Source organism: Chlorocebus sabaeus, chromosome 5 (assembly GCF_047675955.1).
Source record: "Chlorocebus sabaeus isolate Y175 chromosome 5, mChlSab1.0.hap1, whole genome shotgun sequence".
Classification (NCBI taxonomy): Eukaryota; Metazoa; Chordata; class Mammalia; order Primates; family Cercopithecidae; genus Chlorocebus; species Chlorocebus sabaeus.
Window position 1 is genome coordinate 68550362 of NC_132908.1, and position 19886 is coordinate 68570247.

At 37.8% G+C, this 19886-nt stretch overlaps 1 long non-coding RNA gene across 4 annotated transcripts in view; it reads right to left on the reverse strand.

Moving 5' to 3' along the window:
• LOC103233196 (uncharacterized) overlaps nt 1-16585 on the reverse strand; it is a 179890-nt gene extending 163305 nt beyond the window's left edge. For 3 of the 4 annotated variants that reach the window (XR_012092968.1, XR_005243813.2, XR_005243811.2), the window contains exon 1: nt 16383-16489. This is a non-coding gene — a long non-coding RNA (uncharacterized lncRNA). Of the gene's footprint in view, nt 1-16382 lie in introns of all 4 variants that reach the window. The other variant, XR_005243814.2, reaches the window with a different exon arrangement.
• Between the last annotated feature and the right edge of the window lie 3301 nt (nt 16586-19886).

A 19886-nucleotide genomic window follows, 5' to 3' on the forward strand; every position in this document is an offset into this window, starting at 1 on the left:
TAGTTCTGATTTTCCCCTATATCACAGTTATATACAAAAGAAACGTGCTATCTATTATTGTTATCTGCATTATGATGTTTAAAATGCTTCCAATGAGATCTACTATCAATAGCACTGCTCCAAGGTAAAAAGATGGTACGAAACAAAGAAAACGTCTATTAAGTGGGTTGTTTCTAGGGAGAACTTTCATCACCGATGAATCTTTGTTTTTTGTTTTGTTTTGTTTGAGACGGTATCACTCTGTCACCCAGGCTGGAGTGCACTGGCACCATCACAGCTCACCACAGACAGTCCTGACCTACCTAGCTCAAGCGAGCCTCCACCTCAGCCCCTTTTGCCCTACCATCCCACAAAACCTGGGACAGCAGGTGCATGCCACCCTGCCTGGCTAATTTTTGAACTTTTTGTAGAGATGGGCTTTCACCATGTTGCACAGGCTGGTCACTAACTCCTGGGCTCAAGTGATTGGCCAGCCTCGGCCTCCCAAAGTGCTGGGATTACAGTCATGAGCTGCTGTGCCCAGCCAAACCTTAACTTTTTCATCTAAACTGTGTCTCACTCTTTTCTCCAACTGTTTCTACAGTCTGTCTCTTTTTAGTTCTATGGATTTTACATAGTATAAAAAGACAGATTATCTAAACTTCTTATGAAAACTGTTTATATATCAAGCCAGTTTGTAGAACCAAGTTCACATTAGCAAAAATATTTTTTAAATGGGGATATGAAAGAAGGAAACAGGGAAACTAAAGCATTTCCCATATATATAACTATATAATCACTCCCTCCTTTTTAATAAACTCCTATATATCATTAAAATAATGTTTTGTGGACCCTTCCTTGTATTCCTTCACAAATACTTTGTCATATTATAATTGGTTCTCATCTTGGTGCTGCTAAAATAATTGACTAGCTAATCCAGATAGAAAATAAGTGGAAAATAACTTTTTAACTCATTTTTTTTTTAAGTCTAGAAAGCAAAGTTTCATAAGTTAAGTATAGTAATGCTTCTGTCCCAAGATAAAATTCACCTTAGGAAAGTAGCTACTTTGCAGCCGGGCACGGTGGCTCACGCCTGTAATCCCAGCACTTTGGGAGGCCAAGGCGGGCGGATCACAAGGTCAGGAGATCGAGACTATAATGGCTAACACGGTGAAACCCCATTTCCACTAAAAATACAAAAAAATTAGCCGGCTTGGTGGTGAGTGCCTGTAGTCCCAGCTACTCGGGAGGTTGAAGCAGGAGAATGGCGTGAACCCGGGAGGCAGAACTTGCAGTGAGCCAAGATCACGCCATTGTATTCCAGCTTGGGCGACAGAGAGAGACTCTCAAAAAAAAAAAAAAAAAAAAAAAAAAAAAAAAAAAAAAAAAAGAAAGTAGCCAGTTTGCATGTTATTTATGTTTTTGATCTGTCTCAAGTAATCCTGATAATCCTAGACATTTTCACTTTTTTGAAACAGGGCCTCACACTGTTGCCCGGGCTGGAATGCAGGGGCACCATCATGGTTCTCTGCAGCTTTAACTTCCTGGGCTCAGGCAATCCTCCTGTTTCAGCCACCAGAGTAGCTGGGATTACAGGCATGTGCCACCACTCCAGGCTAATTTTTATATTTATTTTTGTAGATACAGGGTCTTGCTATGTTGCCCAGGTTGGTCTCAAACTCTTGCAAGGCTTAATAGATCCTATAGGTTCTGTCTCCTGAAGCGTTGAGATTACAAGTGTAAACCACTGCATTTGGCCTAGTATTTGCCATTTTCAGCTGTGACACTTCAATAACTTTGTCAATAGCAGCAACACTACAGAATGAAACACGTTTTTTAAAAGACTGACAAAAATGAAATTGGAATTACTTTGTTTAATAAACAATGGCAATGATGTATCTGATGGATAGCAATGGGAAGTAACTGAGCAGTTTCAGGAGATACTTGAATCTCCTTTACAGTCAAATACGCCTTCAAAAAGGAATGGTAAATATTCTACTATGCATAATAATATAGTAGACACCCATTCCTCCCTTATTAATAGAACACCAATGTTATTTAGGCATCCACCCTTTAAAAAAGTGATACAACAAAAAACTTGGAGATAAACTGATTTGTGTAAACCTAACCGCTAGGTAATTCATAACCCCACTCTCTTCACCAGTAATCATTCAGGAGGTTGGGATGTGACCCAGTCAATCAGTTAGGAAGGGAAGTATGCTAGAAGGCTTCTGGGAAAGATTTCCTTGTTCTTAACAAGAAACTCAGATAAAGAGATGCTTTTCTTTGTTTTTCTGGATGCTGTTTTGACTGGATTTGAAGACTGAAACTGCAGCAGTCATCTTGTCACCATAAAGCTACCTAGTCTGAGGACAAGGACTACCTCTGAGGATAGCAGAGTACAACAATAGAGATCTGGATTCCAATGAAGTCACTGAGCATCTGAAATAACCAATTTGGGAGCTGTCCAACTTTGAAACTTTATTAGAGAATGTTTTCCAAATATTTAAGTAATTTTAAGTTAAACTAATCATGGCTGAAGTTACCCATATTTTGTACTTACTATGTATCTGGTATTGTGCTAAGTGTTCTACTTGTATCATTTAATACAATAAATAGGTGAGATTTTTATTATAATACTCATTTAACACATGAGGAAACTTTGTTTTATATGGTTTAACTACATCACCCACAGATGCATAGCTAGTAAATGACACAACCGAGAATACAACACTTTTTTAAAGTTAGGGTCTTAGCTACTGTAGTTCTTGAGATACTGGCTCAGTGTTATTTTATCATTAATTCCACAAAAAATTACTGACAACAGATTATGAGCTATGTACTGTGTCAATTTCCTGAAAATTGTCTTCAGATTTTTAGGGTTTTTTTGTTTTTGTTTTTAAGAAAAAGCAGTATCTTAACTTAGATGGTACATGAGAACAAATATTAAAGGTAACCCAACAAATAGGTTTGGTAATAGCGTTTTCTATTTGGTAAGGAATACCTTCACTAGGTAAGTAATCTTCACAAGGTAAGTAAAACTTATTTGAGTAGCTTTAGGTTTAGAGTATCCTGGAAAGCAACGTAGATTGCAAAGATCTGTGTCATGGATTAGAGAGGTATGAATCACTCTAGCCAGGTTTGCATCCGTTGGGATATACAGGAAGGTTACCTTTGACTGATGGGAATTCTCAGGTGTGTAGCAGCAATCTTATGTTCAAAGTAACATTAATTACAATTGCAATTATGATGTGCTTAAGAGATTACTTAGAAATCACCAACTGCTAAAAATAAACAAATGTTTACTGAGTATTTGACTAAGTACATAGTGCTCCACGTAGGAGATACAAAACAAACATGAGCTATGAAATATTAGTATGTATAGGAGTGTATATACTGGTTTGGGAGATGAAATTAACACCCACAAAATAATCACAGCAAAATGCAATGACGTATGTAATTAAACAATTATATCATAACGAAAATAAGGACTTCAGAAAAAAGATTATAATCAGTTGGCAAGTGAGTATCTATATACCAACTTCAATTTTCAAAAAGTTCTTACACTATGCCATTTGATGTCCACGAAACTGTATGAACATAGAAAAAGCCAAGTAATATTCAATCAGCAATGACAACTGCCATTATTGATCATCTGAAGTGTATCAGACACTGTGAAACACTTTACATTCTCTCATTCTTATTTTATCCTTACAAGAATTCCATGTGGTAGGTATTACTGTCCCCATTTTCAGATGCTGACATTGAGTTAAAATGAATTGCTTGAGAGAACATACAACTAATTCACACAACTAATTTACACAGTTGGTTCTTAACACTAGCATCAAAGTTGATACCAGTATCAAAGTTGAGAGTTCTACTGAATTTTGCCAGTACTATGAAATAACGAATCTCCAAAACCTGTAAATATCTTAAATATCTCGTCTCTATAGAAATCTTGTCCTTATTTTGTCTGAAATAAATTTAAGTAAATCTAAACGTCACTGAAACATCACATAGCTCACTGTGAAGAAATGTTTTAAATATAGATTACTATGAAAGAACCACTGACAGATCTTCATATGAAATCTGCACTTTCCATCTTTGAGGTAGTTAGACTGGTACTAAATATAAGGGGAACGCTCAAGCCTCTCTTGTGGATAACTGATGAGAAGGTAACATCACACAAATTTAGAGGGTTACTTTCCTCCTGCAGCACAGTCTATCTTATCCTGACTAATGAAAAGGTAATATTTTGTTTTTAGAGTTACTTCAATACATAATGTTAAATAGGTAATTTAAATCACCCTGTTTGTGTAGCACAAGAGTCATGTACTTTGTTTCTATTGGGCCTCCATGTTTACTATCACCAAGATATTCAATATTCTGGACTCTCAGTGTCAGAACTCCAGCTCAGCCAAGTCTAATCAACCCCAAAAATCTAGGCCTGTTACCAAATTCTTCTGAGAATGACTTGTATTTGAAAAGTACTCATTAAATTATAAAATTTAACAGCAGAATACTAGAATATTTCTGATGCCTGGCCAGTATATTTTATTCTTTTGAGACAGAGTCTTACACTGTAGCCAGGGCTGGAGTGCACTGGCATGATCTCAGCTCACTGCTACCTCTGCCTCCCAGGTTCAAACGATTCTCCTGCCTCAGCCTCCCAAGTAGCTGGGATTACAGGCACCGTCAACATGCCCAGCTAATTTTTTTGTATTTTTAGTAGAGACAGGGTTTCACCACGTTGGCCAGGCTGGTCTCAAACTCCCGACCTTGTGATTTGCCCACCCTGGCCTCCCAAAACCTGCGATTACAGGCGTGAGCCACCGAAAAATCTATCTGGAAAACCCAAATAAGATTAAAAGATAAAGAATTTGAACCAAAAAAACCTAAGGGTTTTCTCATTAACTGTTAGGTTAGAATAGTGATTCTCAAAAATAGTAACTACACTGAATTCTTATTCATATACATACATAATACAGTTTGATTGTGGAAAAAAGTTTGTAACATAAAATTTGCCACTATAACAGTCTTTAAGTGTATGATTTGGTGGCATTAAGTACACTCACAATGTTGTGCAATCATCACCACTATTTCCAGAACATTATTATCCAAAAGAGAAACTCGGTACCTGTAAAGTAGTTAACTCCCCATTCCCCCTCCTCACCCTGCAGCCCCTGGTAATCTACTTTGTGTCTTTATGAGTCATACAAATTTTGAATCATACAATATTTGTCCTTTTGCTTATGGCATTTCAACTAGCATATTTTCAAAGTCCATTCATGGTATAGCACGTATCCAAAACTTCACTCTTTCTGTGGCTGAATATTCCATTCTATGGGTATACCACGTTTTGTTTATCCATGCATGTGTTGATGGACAATTGGGTTGTTTCCACATTTTGATTATTGTGAACAGTGCTGTTGTGAACACCGGTGTACAACTATCTCTTTGGGTTTATACCTAAGAGTGCAACTAGTATGTTTAACATTTTGAGTAATTGCCAAGCTGTTTTCACAGAATCTGTATGATTTTACAGTCCTACCAGGAATGCACGAGGGTTCTAATTTCTCTGTATTCTTGCTAACATTTGTGATTTTCCCTTTTTTAAAGTAATAGCCACCCTAATTGGTTTGAAGAAGTATCTTATTGCTTTTAATTTGCATTTCTCTCATTACTAACAGTTTAGCATCTTTTCATATGTTCATGGCTATTTGTATATCTTATATGGAGAAATGTGTATTCAAGTCCTCTGCCCATTTGAAAATTGGGTTTGTCTTTCTGTTGTTGACTTGTAGAAATTCTTTATATATTTTAGATGGTACACCTCATCAGATACATGGTTTGCAAATATTTTCTATTTTGTGGGTTGTCTTTTCACTTTCGATAGTATTCTTTGATACACAAAAGTTTTTACTTATGATAAAGTCCAATTTATCTATTTTTTCCTTTTGTTGTGAGTGCTTTGCGTGTCATATTTAAGAAATCATTGCCAAACCCAAGGGATAATCTGTCCCTATGTTTTCTTCTAAAAGGTTTACAGTTTTAGCTCTAAAATTAGTCCTTTAATCCATTTTAAATTTTGGATATAGTGTAAGGTAAGAATCCAAACTTGTGCTTTTGCATGTGATATCCAGTTTTCCTAATACTATTTGTTGAAAAGACTATTTTCCCCATTGAATGGTCTTGGCACCATTAAAAAAATCATTTAGGCCGAGCGCGGTGGCTCATGCCTGTAATCCCAGCACTTTGGGAGGCCAAGGTGGGCAGACCACAAGGTCAGGAGATCGAGACCATCCTGGCTAACATGGTGAAACCCCGTCTCCACTAAAAACACAAAAAATTAGCCGGGCGTGGTGGCGGGCGCCTGTAGTCCCAGGTACTCGGGAGGCTGAGGCAGGAGAATGGCATGAACCTGGGAAGCAGAGCTTGCAGTGAGCCAAGATGGCACCACTGCACTCCAGCCTGGGCGACAGAGCGCGACTCTGTCTCAAAAAAAAAAAAAAAAAAAAAAAAATCATTTAACCCTATATATGAGGGTTTATTTATGGGCTCTCGCTACTACTTCATTGGACTATATGTCTATCCTTATGCTAGTATCAAACAATGTTTTAGTTACTGTAGCTTGTCCCTCAACTTTTTCATTTCAAGATTATTTTGATTATTCAGGGTCTCATTAAATTCCACATAATTTCAGGACGAGTTTTTCTACTTATATAAAAAAACACCACTAGGATTTTTTATAGCGATTAAACTGAATATATAGATTGCTTTGGGTACTACTGCTATCTTAACAATATTAAATTTTCCAATACATGAACGTGAGATGACTGTTTAATTTCTTTCAGCAATATTTGCAGTTTTTAGAATACAATATTGTGCCTCCACGATTAAATGTATTCCTAAATATTTTATGTTAATGTTTTGGGTGCTATTATAAAAAGAATTGTTTGCTTAATTCGTCAAGTTGTTCATTGCTAGTGCACAGAGGTACACTTATGCACCGCATAATGACATTTTTGCCAACAATGGACCACATATATGATGTTGGTCCCACACGATTATAACAGCTAAAAATTCCTATTGTTAATGTCATAGTGCAATGTATTACTCAGGTTTGTGTGATGGTATTAAAAAATCTGCACAGCCAATCATACAGAAGTGAACAGTAATGTGCAAGGCCTTCACATTCACTCACCACTCACTGACTCACCCAGAGCAATTTCCAACCCTGCAAGCTTCTTTCATGTTAAGTGTCCTATACAGGTGTACCAATCTTTTGTGCTTTATTTTTACTGTACTTTCTCTGTTTAAGTTTAGATACACAAATACCATTGTATTACAACTGTCTGCAGTATTCAGTACTGTAACATTCTGTGTAAGTTGGTAGCCTAGGAGCAACAGGTTGTACCACTTAGGTTTGTGTAAATATACTCTACGATGTTTACACAAAGACAAAATTGCCTAACAATGCATTTTTCAGAATGTATCCCTGACACTAAGTGACTCATGACTGTATAACTGACTTCTGACTATGAATTTTGTATCCTACAACTTCGCTGAATTAGTTTATTACATCTAGCAAAGTGTTTGTGTGTGTGTGTGCGCGCGCGCGGATTCTTTTGAGTTACATATGATTACATCATCAGTGAATAAACATAGTTTTACTTCTTTCTTTTTCTTACCTAATTGTTCAGGACAGAACTTCCACTACTATGTTGAATACAAGTGGTAAGTGTGGACATCCTTGTCTTGTTCCTGATTTCAGGGAAAAAGCTGCCTATCTTTCACCACTGAGTATAATGCTGGCTATGAGTTTCCACGGATGGCCTTTATCATGCTAAGAACTTTTTTTTTTTTTTAAGACAGGGTCTCATTTGTCACCAAGGCTGAAGTGCAGCGGCACAATCTTGGCTACAGGTACACACCACCAGGGCTAGATAATTTCTTTTCTTTTCCTTTTTTTTTTTTTTGGTAGAGATGGGGTTTTACCATGTTAATCAAGCTGGTCTTGAATTCCTGAGCTCAAGTAATCTCTCCGCCTCGGCATCCCAAAGTGCTGGGATTACAAACATGAGTTACCACGTCCAGCCTGAGTACATTCCTTTCTATTCCTAGTTTACTCAACGTTTTTCATCGGGAGATGTTTTCAGATTTTTCAAGTACTTTTCTACATAAATTAAGAAGATCATGCAATTTTATTTATTAATGTGGTATATAAAATTATTAAATTACCTATGTTGGTCCACCCTAACTTTTATGGGATAAATTCCACTAGGTCATAGTGCATAATCTTTTAAACAGGCTGCTGGATTTGGTTTGCTAGTATTTTGTTGAGGATTCATGCATCTATATTCATAATGAATACAGTCCTATAGTTTTCTTGTAATATCTTTGTCTGGCTTCAGTATCAGGGTAATGATAGCCTTATGAGTTAGAAAGTATTTCCCATGTCTTCAACTTTTTTAGAAGGATTTATGTTAACTCTTCTTAAATATTTGGTAGAATTCATCAGTAAAGTCACGTGATCCTGCGCTTCTCTTTGTTGGGGGATTTTTAAAATTTTGATTCAATCTCTTGTTATAGGACTATTCAGTTTCTATTTCTTCTGTGATCAGTTTTGGTACTTTGCATCTTTCTAGGAATATGGCTATTTCAACTAGGTTATCCAATTTGTTAGCATAATATTTGTTGGTATACAACTTTTCATAGTATTGTCTCACGATCCTTTATTTCTGTAAAGTCAGTAGTAATGTCCCCGTTTTTATTTGATTTAAATAATTTGAGTCATTTTTTTCTTAGCCAATCTGGTTAAAGGTTTAGCAATTTTATCTTTTCAAAGAACCAGGTTTTGCTTTGTTAACTTTTCTGTCTTTCTATTCTCCATTTCTTTCTGTTCTCATATTTATTTCTCCCTTCTAGCTTTGGGTTTAGTTTGCTCCTCTTATACTCATTCCCTACGGTATATAGTTAGGTTATTGGAGCTCTTTCTTCTTTTTAAATGGAGACATTTATAGCTATAAAATTTCCTCTTAGCACTGCTTTCCCCACAGCCATAATTTTTGGCATATTGTGCTTTAGTTTTCTTTTGTCTCAAGGATTTTCTAATTTCCCTTGGGATTTTTTTCTTCTCATTTCTTTTCAAAGAGGGAAGCCCTTGTGATTCCTTCCTTGACCCACTCGTTATACAGCAGTTTGCTTTTTGAATGTCGCACAGTTGTGAATTTTCCAGTTTGCCTTCTATTAGCAATTTCATTTTTTTCTTTTTTTTTTAGAGACAGAGTCACCCAGGTTGGAGTGCAGGGGCATGATATCGGCCTACTGCAAGCTCTGCCTCCAGGGTTCACGCTATTCTCCTGCCTCAGCCTCCCGAGTAGCTGGGACTACGGTCACCTTCCACCACGCCCGGCTTTTTTTTTTTTTTTTTTGTATTTTTAGTAGAGATGGGGTTTCACTGCGTTAGCCAGGATGGTCTCGATCTCCTGACCTCGCAATCCGCCCGCCTCGGCCTCCCAAAGTGCTAGGATTACAGGCATGAGCTACCATGCCCAGTCTTCTTTTTTTGAGACACAGTCTCATTCTGTTGAGAATAGAGTACAGTGGCAAGATCTCAGCTCACTACAACCTTTGCCTTCTATTCTTGTGCCTCAGCCCCCTGAGTAGCTGGGATTACAGGTGCCTGCCAAAACACCAGGCTAATTTTTAAAAATATTTTTAATAGAGATGGGGTTTCGCCATGTTGGTCAGGCTGGTCTTGAACTCTTGACCTCAGGTAATCCAACAGCCTTGGCCTCCCAAAGTGCTAGGATCACGGGTGTGAAACACTGTGCCCACCCCCTAATAAATTTTTAAGATTGAAATCATACAAATTATCTTCTCCATTAACAATGAATCACTTGAACCTGGGAGACTGAGGCTGCACTGAGCTGAGATCACATTACTGCACTCCAGCCTGGGCAACTCTGTCTCAAAAAAAAAAAAAAAAAAAAAATTATTAGGACTTCCTCTGAGGCCTACCATATGCGATATCTAGGAGAATGTTCCAGGTGCACCTGAAGAAAAATGTGTATTTTGCTATTGCTGGAAGTGAAGAAGAGTAATCTTTATGTCTCTTAGGTCTACTTGGTTTATGTTGTTGTTCAAGGCCTCCATTTCCTTACTGATGTCCCATGTGGTAGTTGTTTCAGTTCATTATTGAAAGTGAGATATTGAAGTATCCAACTACCACTGTAGAACTATCTATTTCTTCCTTGTATTTTATCAATATTTGCTTCATATATTTTGAAACTTTGCTATATATGCTTATAATTACCATATATTATTGATGAATTGAACCTTTTATAAAGAAATAATGTTCTTTGTTCCCTGTAACTTGTTGGCTTAAAATCTATTTTTCTGGCTGGGCATGGTGGCTCATGGCTATAATCCCAGCACTTTGGGAGGCCAAGCCAGGTGGATTACTTGAGCCCAGGAGCTTGATACCTGCCTGACAACATTGTGAAATCCTGTCTCTACAAACAATTTTTTTAAAATAACAAGGTGTGGTGGTGGCACATGCCTGTGGTTCAAACTACTCAGGAGGCTGAGGTAGGAGGATCACTTGAGCTTGGGAGGTCAAGGCTGTGATCACACCACAGCACTCCAGCCTGAGCGACAGAGCAAGATTCTATCTAGAAAAAAAAAAAAAAAAAAAACAAAACATCTATTTGGCTGGGCGCAGTGGCTCACACCTGTAATCCCAGCATTTTGGGAGGCCGGGGGGGGGGGGGGGGGAGGGGCGGATCACCTGAGGTCAGGAGTTCAAGACCAGCCTGGCCAACATGGTAAAACCCCGTCTCTACTAAAAATACAAAAATTAGCCGGGTGTGGTGGCAGGCGCCTGTAATCCCAGCTACTCAGGAGGCTGAGGCAACAGAATGGCTTGAACCCAGGAGACAGAGGTTGCTGTGAGCCAAGATCACGGCATTGCACCATTGCACTCCAGCCTGGGGGACAAGAAAGAGACTTTGATTCAAAACAACAACAAAACAACAACAACAAAAAACCGTCTATTTTTCTGACATTAATATAGCCACCTCAGCTTTCTTTTGATTACCACTTGGATAGACTATCTTTTCCCATTCTTCTACTTTCAACTTCTTTCTTTGTATTGAAAGAGAGTCTCTTGTAGACAGTATATAGATGGATTGTGTTTTTTTCCAATTATGACAATATTTGCCTTTAAATCACAGAGTTTAATTCAACTACTTTCAAAATAATTACTGATAAGGACTCACTGCTATCATTTAGTTATTTGTTCTCTATATATCTTACATGTTTTTTAACTTCAGTTCCATCATCACTTAAAAATATATATATTTAGTTCATATTTTCTAGTGTACCATTTTGGTGTATGTGTGTGTGTAGGTTATTTTCTTTGTGGTTACTTTGGTGATTACAATTAATATCTTAAAGTTATAACAACCTAGTTTGCATAATGTCAACATTGTTTCAATAGTTTGTAAGACTGGCATATAACATGCAATGTTTATAAAACTATTTTGTTGCTAAAGTATTATTTTCCCTCCAACTATTTATCTTCTTTAAAAAACTCCATTTCACAAATTACTTTTATTCTTTTGTTTTCTTTTACTTCTTAAAAAGGGGACTTTAAATCAATTTTATTAAATCATTTCTTTTACCTTCCCCTACTTATCAAGAAGAACGTTACAAAAATCTAGGTTTGGCTAATAATGAATGATTACTATTAATTTTATCATGGCCATTTTCTCTCTCACTTTTTATTTCTTTTGATTGTGCTCTTAAAATTATTTTGTTACAAAAATGGAAGTCTCGGCCAGGCACATTGGCTTACGTCTGTAATTCCAGCATTTTGGGAGGCAGAGGTAGGAGGATCACCTAAGGTCAGGAGTTCGAGACCATCCTAGCCAACATGGCAAAACCCTGTCTCTACTAAAAATACAAAAATTAGCCAGGCATGGTGGCGGGTACCTGTAATCCCAGCGACCTGGGGGGCTGAGGCTGGAGAATCTCTTGAACTGGGGAGGTGGAAGTTGCAGTCAGCAAGACTGCGCCACTGCACTCCAGCCTGGGAGACAAAAGCAAAACTCTGTCTCGAAACAAAACAAAACAAAATAAAACAAAAAAACTATGAATTAGAAGCAACTTGAGGGGTTACCTCTTTATTATAATAACTTCTCACTCTTTTTTCCACATTATAAATTATGCTTAATCATCCCTAGGTTTGATTTTGCTGTGAATTTATTCTTCAATTCGTAGAAACTCCAACATTCTGTAGAACTTCCTCTATTCAACAATACAGACAGATGCCAATTCCAGAAACCTCTCTACACCCACACTACAACCCCTGTATTTCTTATTCACCTGCTATAAATATTATTTGCTTGAGACCCTTGTTTTTGTTTCTGCCAGTTTGTTTTTCTTTCCACTTTGTTTCATGCGCTGCCTCCTTCAAGGTCTCTAAAAAGAGAACAACTCCCTCAATTCTCTTTATAACCGTTTTCTTTTTCTTTGATCTCTTACAAATCTTTATTACACAAAGATTTTCTAATTTTTTCTTCACTCAAACCTCTTTTCCAGGCTCTTAAACAGCATTTCTTACTTGCCGAATAGCTTCACGGATGAACTTTATTTCCCTCAAAACCAAATTTTCAGGGTCTATTAATGGCTTATCATATTCCCTGTCACTCAAGATTTAATCTTTAGAATTCTTTTTCAATATTCCCCCTTCCCTACTCACCATGGTTAACAGATCAGTGTCTTCTTACATTGAGGTTTTCAATTTACTCTAAATCAAAATCATGAAGAAAGGTTGTTAAAAATGTAGATTCACGTGCTTTATCCTGAATTAGCTGAACAGGTTTTCAAGGATAGATCCCACAAATCTTTTAAAATCAACAACCCATGTAAGATTTAGGCATACTACATTTTGAAAACTACTGCATTATATCAATTTTCACCTAATTCTGCTCATTCTACCTTCTCAATGTTTCTCATCCATTTCTCTCCTATTGTCTCTACCCTAGTTCAGGGCTGCTACATCTCTTAGCTAGACATCTGTAATAGGATTTTCCTGCCTCTAGGATATTTCCCACTTTAATTCATCCTACACACTGGAGTCTTATTAATCTTACAAAATTGCAGCTCTGCTCATTTAATGTGACAACAATTTACTGAGAGCATACTATATACTAGGTGCTCTAGGGCAGTAGGTTCTAAATGGTGTGATCACCAGGCAAAGGGAAAACTTTTCAAAACAGAGATCCTCCACCACCTCTTAATTACGATCTTCAGAGCTAGAATTAAGACAAGTTTCTTTTTAAAAAGTTCCCCAACTGACTCCTTCGGGTAACACTAGATAATTTTGAATAACATTAGATGGGAACAAATAAAGATTAAGACATTCTTGTGCATTTTAGAATGTATTGGGAGGGGATATGAACATATGCAAATAGCTACCACATAATATGCCGATTATTGTTATATTGGAGGTACCGAGTGCCATGAAAAGATTAATTCGAACTGCATTAAATACCTTCAGCAACACACCCAGCTGGATGAAATCTGTTTGCCCTCTGATCTCCCATAGCACTTTATCTATAATCCTCTCATGGTCTTCTTTTCATCTTGCTCAATAATTATTTTTTTATTTGTCTCATTTCCTCTACCCTTGTACTTGAAGACGCAGTCTTGGTCTTTGCAGTGCATATGGTCTGACAAATTTTTTTGGAGTTCGAATTTATTTCCAGGATAAAGTTACACAAAAAGTTAAATTTTGTATAGTTATGTATTTAATAAATTATCTCAAAAATAGGTCCTTGTAACTCTAGGGTATATGTAGCCAAACTTACGGATCTTAAACTCTGTATGGCACTTAGTACAGTTCCTTTAACACAGCAAGTACTCAATAAAAAAAGCTGTGTGTAAACCAATGGGGTCTGGGGAAAATGTATTTGAATACGCAATAAAAATAATAAGTCCAATATCCACTATAAGAGGTTATGATTCCAAATGAAATAACATGGTGGTGGTTTTTGCAAACTGACAACCTGTAAGTCAAAACCAGCCAAACTGTTTTGTTTGGATGGCTCAGGTAGGGATGGAGGGTTGTTTACAATTTTAATTTGAAAGTCTTTGGACTGGGCAAATATACCCTGAATTGCCACAGGCCCTACCACTGCCTATTATTTTACACTAATCTGACTTACACATTTATGCTATCTATAGGTCTAAAGATGAGAGTTCTGAAAGGTGTCAGATAACTGCTCCCAATCATTTCTGCTTTCAGAGTCTTGGCTACTGTTATGGGCTTGAGTCTCCCCAAAAGTTATGTGTTAAAGTTGTAACCCCTAGTACTTCAGAAAGTAACGCTATTTGGAGATAAGGTGTTTGAAGAGGTAATTAAGCTAAAACAAGGTCTTTAACATGAGCCTGAATCCAATAGGGTTGGTGTTCTTACAAGGAAAGAAAATTAGGACACAGGTGTGCGCACGCATGGAGGAAACACCATATGAAGACAAAGAGATGCGACAGTGATCTATAAGTCAAGGAGAGAGAACTCAGAAAGAAATCAACCCTGCTGACACCTTGATCTTGAACTTGTAGCCTCCAGAATTGTGAGAAAATAACTTTCTGTTGTTTAAGTCACCTAATCTGTGGTATTTTATGTTTGCTCTAGCAAACTAATATGGATCTCAACTATATTTAACATTAATCTTGGCATTTTTACATCAAAACTTATTTGTTCAAGTCTGTCTGCCAGGTACATAGTGAACACAATTCTGAGTAGTTTAGGATTTAGATGATGCAAGTTATATGTAAGATATATTCATAAACATAAATAAGAAACATTATAAGGAATACAACGAAAATGCCAAATAAAGACTATTATAGGCACACAAGAGGGAGAGAGGTGACTATGGACTAGTTCACAAAAGAATCACAATTTGAGCTGGGTCTTAAAAGCATAAGTAGGATTCAGTCAAGCTGAGGGGAGAGGATATCAAGGAGAGAATAGTGTACAATGGCAAATACATGTCTTCTACCAGAGGAAAATTGTTTTTCTCCTTTTAAGTAACTATGTTCAAGTTTCTTTTCTGTGCTTTCTAACCTCTAAGATCACTATATATTTTTAAATGAATGGTCTAAGTCCTTAGAAAATTTAGGCATTTTTTTTTTCTTGTCAGATAAATAACAGTTCAACTGACTTTGTTCAGTACAACACTGACATCCAAAGGATACTCAGGTTCATCTGAAGGCTTCTTGGGTTTCTACTGAGTTGATTTTCAAATGGTCTATGTAGCCAGTAAGTAGCTCATGGAATATTCTCTTTTGAAACCCTGGGCATTTTTTGATCTCTTGCCCATTTATCAAATCTCATCACATTAAATGGCTCCACAATGCAGGTGGCCTGTGTTTTCTTAAGTGCCTCCTCTTCTTAAGAATGTATTACTCAGTTCATTAATGTTTCATACCTAAGTATTCTGTGTATTTAATTTTTTATTTAACGAAATTTCTAACCTTCAGGCTGAGGAATTATTCAGAATGTTTCATCCAAGTTGCTGGAAAAGTGCTCATTAGCAGGGAGTTTTGAAGATGGAATTTTAAGAAAGGGGTTGGCAGGATCCCAAACATACAGATCTAAGCTTTCATAAACGCTTCCCTACCTTAACTATGTAGGAAGAAATTGTTCTTGATAAGCAGATAAGTTTTGCTTTAGTTTTTCCATTTTGGTGACAAGAATTTAATAATGATTTCTGCGGTCTGATAAAAGATGTTCGTTTAAAGAGTTCTCTGCAGAAAGCAGAGAACTTTAAGTGTGGTCACTAAAGTTTACTTTCATTGACAAATGAGATCGTCCTGTGAGACAATCATCATCAAATGAGATACAACTGAAACCAAAGCAGCCATGTTTACCATTTGGTTTAAAATATTTTAGATTAAAACAATGCTCCTAACGAAAGGAGTCTCAGCTGAATTAGTTAGATTCTTGGCACGGACTGTGCTCAAATCACCTGCTCATCTTTACCACCTGCCTTCAGATTTATGGGCGATTAAGAATTTAAGTCGGAGAACCTATGACACTATTACAGAAAATAATTTCAGGTCTTCGTCCATTAACTGTTTCAGATGAAATTTGGGGTCAGAAAGAACCAGAACGTTAAATGTCATTGTAAACCCAAATCACATTCAATGGTTAAAGACTACAAAATGTGTGCAGTGCAGTTAAAAAACCTCACACAGCAAGAGATTATTGAATGTTTAAAGATCCCAAATTTCAACTTTTTCTGGTTAAGTACAGGTATGTTGTGTAACAAAGTTGACAGCGGGTTTCTGTTACCCCCGAGTTGGAGGAGGAGGCGCTACCACACGCTTACCTTAGGGAAATAACGTGCACTTTATAACCGTTCAGGTAAATCGTTGGGCGAGAAAGAAGAAAAAAGGACACGGCCGGTGGAGTGACCCCAGCACACAGTCCCGTGGCTGCTCCCCAGGAAACGGCCGCAGCCCCAAATCTCCTCGTCCCTCTAGCAGGGAGAGTTTTCCCGCGGAGTCTCGCCTTGCGGCCGGAAGCCACCTTAAGGCCGCCCACCCGGAAGCCGTCGTCTTGGCAACTCGGTATCGTCCCACCCCCTTTTCTTAGCAACGTCTATCACCTTAGACCTCTGAGGCCAGCCGGGCTTCGATTGGTTCCTGTATCCTTCACTCTGGGAGACGTTTGAGACAGAGTCTCTAGAGCTCGTATTTGAATTTGTGGCGCTTGTTGTCCGCGAGTTGCCGAATGAAGCTGAGCGGTTCGGAACCAGGGATCTCAGGGGTGAGCGACCGCGAGGGGAGAGAGACGAAAAGGGCGGCCGGAACTGGAGGGGTGCCGAGTTAAACAGAAAAGGGCGGCCGGAGCTGGAGGGGCGCCGAGTTAAACAAGCCAGTTCCAGATGGAGCGCTTCAGGCGGGCTGCTTCGCTCCCCTGAGGCAGGGCCTCCGTCTGTTCGCCTGCTCGTAGCCTCTAGATTTTTCCCTCACGTCGTTTTCCGGCAGTCTCAGAGACGCCACGCCCGCCCCCGTTCTGCTGCCCCTGATGGAAGGCTCCTCTTAATGCTACCTTCCCTCTTTCACAAACAAAATGTCTCTCAGCTTCCTTCCTCCTCCGACGTGCTTACACCTCCCCCAAGTATAATTCACTCCCCACTGAAATGTTTAGTAATTTCATCCTCGTCTTCATCACTAACACTGAGACACGGGGTGCGTGCACTTGACGATGTGGAAAAATGGCTTTCGCGCAATCTGGTGAGCGTCCGACACCTCACAAATTGAATCCAGAACGTTCCTTATCCAGAAAAGATGCTGCTGTCCTCCTCTTCCCGACCGGGAATATCGTAACGTGGAAAGCAGCAAGTGACAGCGTTTTATAAAGCGCTACGAAAGTAAGCTATTGACGCATTCACATCGGAAACATAATTGTTTTGTTTTTGGTCGGACCTTGTTGATCTATACGTTTCGTATTGGGTTTATGGATACTGTTCAGACCTTGAAACGAATAATGCCAAAAGTTACTTCGGAGGACAAACTCTGAGGATTGATCCGAAGCACAAAGGTCGCCACTGATTGATACCTTCTCTTCATTAACCTTTAGCTTCTTTGTCTATTATGATACTTCTCCCATCCCAGTGGATTTAATTTCCACTGAGATTTATGAACATTTTAGGAGTTTACAGTCTAAATAGACAGCTTTCCCCACATCTCCTGTATATGAAATGTGGATATCAGTGGGACCCAGTCCAGTTCTAGACGTTTCTTTATATACACACACACAATATAATTTGTTGTCTATCTGTATATTATATATAATATATCTATATGATTTTTTAAGTAGAAATAAGCAGCAAAACAGAGTGTTTTACTCCTACGGAATGGCTGTCATTTCTGAGTTTTAAGACTTGTAGTTTGGAGGGAGGTGGAATGAGAAGGCTGAAACTTACATTAGCACTGATTTAAGGATATTAGAAAAGTTATTTCTAAGTGTGAAGGTCCACACCTGTAATCCCAACCAACACTTTGGGAGGCTGAGGAGGAAGGATTGCTTCAGCCCAGGAGTTCGAGACCAGCCCAGGAGTTCAAGACGATAGTGGGACCCCATCTCTACAAAAAAATTTAAAATTAGCCAACTGTGGTGGTGTTCGCCTTGCTCCCAACTACTCAAGAGGCTGAGGTGGGAGGATCACTTGAGCCGGGAGTTCCAGGCTGCAGTGACCAATGCTCGTGCCTATCTCCAAAACAAACAAAAAACAGAGAGATAAAGGTAGTATATGAGCACAGGGGCATACCAAAAAATAAGTTGACAAGTTATTGCATCCAGAGTCTTTTTGAATTAACAAGAAATAGGAAAATTCTTGATCAACATGAAGAGTGAAAATAGTTTCTGTGCCTTTTTTGATGTTTTATATTAAAATAATTTTATGGTAAATTCTACCAGCATATACCTGAATATAATCTCATAATCCTCTTCCTAACCATCTCAGGCATTATTTTTCACATGAGAACATTAGCTCACCTGAAATTTGCTTTTGTATATGATGTGAGGAGTGGCTTTAACTAAATTTTTTTTCACTGTTCGGTTGCCATTTTGGGGAGATTAGTCTTTAGTTTTGCTTTATTGTGATTGTCTGGTTTTAGAATTAGGGTAATGGTGTCTGACATCTTTAAATGATGTAGGATGTGTTGTATTCTCTACTTCTTGAAAAAGTTTGTATAAGATTGGCATTTCATTGTTAAGTGTTTGATAGAATACATCCATCTACGGCTGGTATTTTCATTTTGAGGAAGTTTTCATGAAATTAAGAAGTAAATTCTATTTGCCTACATCTTTACCATTTCTGTCACTATTTCTTGTAGATCCGTATTTTCATAGTTTTCCTTCAGTTTGAATAACTTCCTTTATTTAATACTGCATGTAGGTGAAGGATTCTATCAGTGTTTGTTTCTTAGAAAATGTTTTTATTCAACTCTCATTTTTGAAAAATCTATTTTTAAACTGCATATATAATTCTAGGTTGACTTTTGTTTAGCACTTTAATATTCTATTGTCCTCTGGCTGTTCTTTGTAGATATTTGGTGTCGTTCTTATCTTTGTTCTCCTGTATATAATGTCTCCCCCAACCCCATCCCACCTCACCCTCACTTTTGAAAAAACAAAGTCGGGCATATTTAGGCATAATTTGCATATGGTAAAGTTGACCCTTTTAAGGAATATTGTTCTATGAGTTTTGACAAAGGAAAAGAGTTGTGAACTACTATCACAATCATTTTTAGTGTATCTGTAAGTCTGTAAAGTCCTCTCATGCCCTTATTATTGATTCTCTATCCTCACCATTCGTCCCTAGCAACCCTTGATCTGATATCTACTGCTATAGATTTGTGTTTGGAGGCATCATGTTAGTGGAATCACATAGTATGAGCTGGTTGTGTCTGGCTTCTTTCACTTGATATAATACTTTTAAGATTCATATATGTTCTTGCATGTATCACTAATTTTTTCTTTTAATGTGTGAGTAGTATTCCATTATATGTATTACCACAGTTTGTTTATTCATTCAACAGTTAATGGACTTTGAGTTGTTTCCAGGTTTTGGCTGTTAGTAATAAAGCTGCTATAAATATTTGGCTACAGGTGTTTGTGTGGCCATAGATTTTAATTTCTTGCTTGCTTGCCTTTTGCTTTTTTTTTTTTTCCTCTCTCTCTCTTTTTTTGTTTTGTTTTGTTTTTGAGGTAGGGTATGACTCACCATAACCTCGAATTCCTGGGCCTCAGCTTCTCTGAGTAGCTGGGACTACAGGAGCATGTCACCATGCCTAACTAATTTTTAATTTTTTGTAGAAACATG